Here is a 3,885-nt window from a genome sequence, read left to right as displayed (position 1 = left end):
TCTGTAGACCATGCTGACCTCAAACTCACAGAGATCTGCCTGCCTCTGCCTCCCAAGTACTGGGATTAAAGGCATGTGCCACCACCGCCCACTATTGACTCATTTTTCATTTAGTAGTAATTTGTTCAATTTCCATGAGTTTGTCAGCTTTCTGTTGTTTCTGTTGTTGTTGATACCAGCTTTAATCTGTGGTGGTCTGATAGGATGCAGGGTGTTATTTCAATTTTCTTGTCTGTTGAAACTTGCTTTGTGTCTGAGTATGTGGTCAATTTTGGAGAAAGTTCCATGTGGTTCTTTTGTGTTTAGATCAAATGTTTTGTAAATATCTGTTAGGTCCATTTAATTTATAACATCAGTTGTCTCCCACACTTCTCTGCTTAGTTTTTATCTGGATGACCTCTTTATTGGTGTGAGTGGAATATTGAAGTCTCTCACTATCATTGTGTGAGCGTCAACAAATGCTTTAAGCTGTAGTAGTGTTTCTTTTACAGACCTGGGTGCCCTTGGTTTTAATGCATAGATGTTAAGAATTGCAATGTCCTCTTGGTTAGTTTTTCCTCTGGTGGTGGATAGGTATTGTCCTTCCCTATCTCCTTTGATTAGTTTTGGGTTGAAGTCTATTTTGTCAGACATTAAAATGGCTATACCAGCTTGCTTCTTAGGTCAATTTGCTTGGGATATCTTTTTCTATCTTTTTACCCTGAGGTAATGTCTATCTTTGATGTTGAGGTGTGTCTTAGATGCAGCAAAAGGATGAATCCTGTTTTCCATCCATTCTATTAATCTCACTCAACCTCCCACAGAGAGTAGCATTAAGTTATGAGCCCCAATGGGTTTTCCAGCTCAATTCTAAACACTTCCTCAAACCTCCCAAAAAACAACATGGTCCAGTTCATCACAGCAACAACTCCACATTGTTTCTGGTGCCAACTTCCATTCTAGTTTGTTTCTGTTGCCATGACTAACAGTATACCAAAAGAAACTTGGCAAGGAAAGGGTTTATATTTAATTACAAGTTATAGTTCACCATTGAGGGATGCCGAAGCAGAATCTCAAGGCAGGAGATCGAAGCAATAACCATAGAGCAATGCTGCTTACTGGCTTGTTCCCAAGATCACAATCAATCACCTGTCTTGTATAGCCCGGGTCCATTTCAGGGACAGTACCTCCCATAGTGGACTGGCTGGGTCTTGTCACATCAACCAGCAATCAAGAAATGCCCCCTCCCCCAGACATGCTCACAGACAAATCTAACTTGAGGAGATTTCTCTATTAAGATCCCCTCTTCCTCGGTGTGTCAAGTTGACAATCAAGATTATAAAAGCAGTAAAGCTATTTCTGGGGAGAAGAAACTCTCTAGCATACAGACCTGGGAGCTCCACGGATGCAGCGCTCCTAAATTGTCACTCAATATGCATGCGGTGGATGTCTCAGTGATAGACCTGCCTCTGAGTCATCTGTGTTTCTCTGAGTAACCCCTCACCCACATTCCTGTAAGTCACTGCAGTCAGCTCACTGCTCTACTAAGCCATATTTGGGCGAAATATTTCTTCGGTCTGTACCTGGGATAAAGAAACATTTGTTCACATTCCCAATCTCCAATGCAATGTAGTAAGAAATGTAGCCTTTGGGAGGTAACTTGAGGGCTCTGGCCTCAGGAATAGGCTTTGATTTCTTACTTTCTTACCGTAGGGCTCAAACTTGAAGGAATCTCCCTTTGGCCTTCATCAACATGAAGTCACAATGTCCTCCCTTCCAGAGAATGCAGTGACAAGCGAACACAATAGAAGCATGGACTTGACTTCTAGCACACACTAAACCTATGGGGTCCTTGATCTTGAACCCCCAGCATGGGGAACTGTGAGAAGTACATTTTTCCTTTTAAAATAAATATTTTAGTAGCAGGCATTTGTCATAGCAGCACTAACACTGTAAGGCAGAGAATTCTATTAGTGGATAGTGGTGGTGAGCTTGGTATTGAGAATTATATTTACCTTACCCCCTGTAACAGAAATTAAAAAAAAAAAAAACTTTAAAAAGAAAAGACATGTAAGAAAGATATTCACAACATACAGGAATCTTCATTCAACTAGAGGTCCCATTCTTCACATTTCTATATAATTTTGGTTTCAGTGTTAAGCCTTATGGCTGGCTCGTCACCTTACTCTGTTACTGAGTCATCAGACTGGGTGACTCAGAACCTGACATCTTCCAGAGCCAGTTGGGAGTCCCATAGCATATTTCCAGTGATGTGCAGAAGAAACATGATCATGCTGCCTCCAAAAGCTGCTGTCCTTAATTCTTAAATCATGGCACCCCAACTACCCAGCGGCCCTTTCCAAAAGCAGCCAGTTAGCTCAGGGTCAACCAGAGTGTAGGCTGGCTAGTCTGCTCTGTGCCTGGCACCAATTCTATCTGAAAATGTGGATAATTGTTGTTAAATGAAGGGATTGCTTTCTCACTTTTTTGGGGTTAGACATTTGACACGTAAATGTGTGTAGACATTTGGAATATGAAATAGGAGCAGAAGACCCAGAGAGAAAATTGACCCCAAAGATATGGGACGTCATTAATAGAAGAGGGGGATCAGCTGGGGGCTGAAGGAGGACAAAGAGTGTGGACAGGATGGTGACTACGATTAAAGTACATCGTGCACATGTGTGAAAACGTTACACTGGAACCCATTTTCTACAACGGATATATGCTAAACTTATAGATACTAAAATTAGACAACAAAGCTGTAAGAAAGCAGAAACTGAAAGAAACTTAGAGTGTGGAAGGATTGTTAGCCAGTGGGCATAAAAGCCGCTGACATTGATATAGAGACACTTGTTGAGTTCTGGAGGGCAAAGGCATGGGGATCTCTGCTGCCTATACCTCTGTTCCCAGAAACCTTCTGTGTTTGAGCTAACAGTTCTGTGCGCAGTATGTTAGTCTCCACATTGGCTTCTGTGGAGCAGTAGCTGCTGTGTTTGTTTCTATGTGAATTCTGAACAAGAATGTCTGACTTTCCCAGTTAAACAAAGAAACAAACACAACCTGTGTGACTGGCAGGCTGGGATAGAGCCCAAGCAGTTTACCACAAACTACACAATTCTTTGCAGTCTCACTGTTGCTATGATCTTTAAATTTTCATGGGAAATTTGCATTCTCTTCCTTTGAGTATCTGTGCTAGGTTTTTTTACACACACACACACACAAATGATGTTTAATTCGTTGGCGAAAAGAAACAAGTTAGGGGATCAGCTACACTCTTTACTCCAGTTGCTTCCCATAATTCTCAGCTTGAGATAAGGGCTACCTCAGTTTGAGAAACAGAGTCTCATAATAAATTTGTTCTGCTTGTGTTCTTTCCTGAGAGCCAGACAAACACAGGAGCTTTCCGGAAACGTGTGTGTGTGTGTGTGTGTGTGTGTGTGTGTGTGTGTGTGTGTGAGAGAGAGAGAGAGAGAGAGAGAGAGAGAGAGAGAGAGAGAGAGAGAAAGAGAAGGAGGGAGGAAGGGAGGGAGGCAGGGAGCATGTGTGGGTGTGAATGCTTTGTACACATGAATGTGTTTACTGTGTTACAGTACATCATCTGATTACAAAGTCAGAAGGCAGGCGTTCTACATATTTTAGCCATTAGCATTTGTTTTGGAGGGGGATAAAATTAAATACTTGCTACAGAAAGATGGGATGTAATATCCAAACCCAGATATGCTAATTTGCAGACATTTCAAATTTTCTGTTACATTAAAAGTAACTATGTTTTTCTTGAGCCAGTAGCATTTACCTAACTTAATTGCAGGCCTGAAGGAAGAAGTCCACTTTCTTCCACATCTACCTCACTAAAAAACTAATAAGGAGAGCCAGAAACAGAAGATACAAGCAGGGCAAAGACAAACA

Source organism: Cricetulus griseus, chromosome 4 (genome assembly GCF_003668045.3).
Source record: "Cricetulus griseus strain 17A/GY chromosome 4, alternate assembly CriGri-PICRH-1.0, whole genome shotgun sequence".
Classification (NCBI taxonomy): Eukaryota; Metazoa; Chordata; class Mammalia; order Rodentia; family Cricetidae; genus Cricetulus; species Cricetulus griseus.
This window is presented reverse-complemented; position numbering follows the sequence as displayed.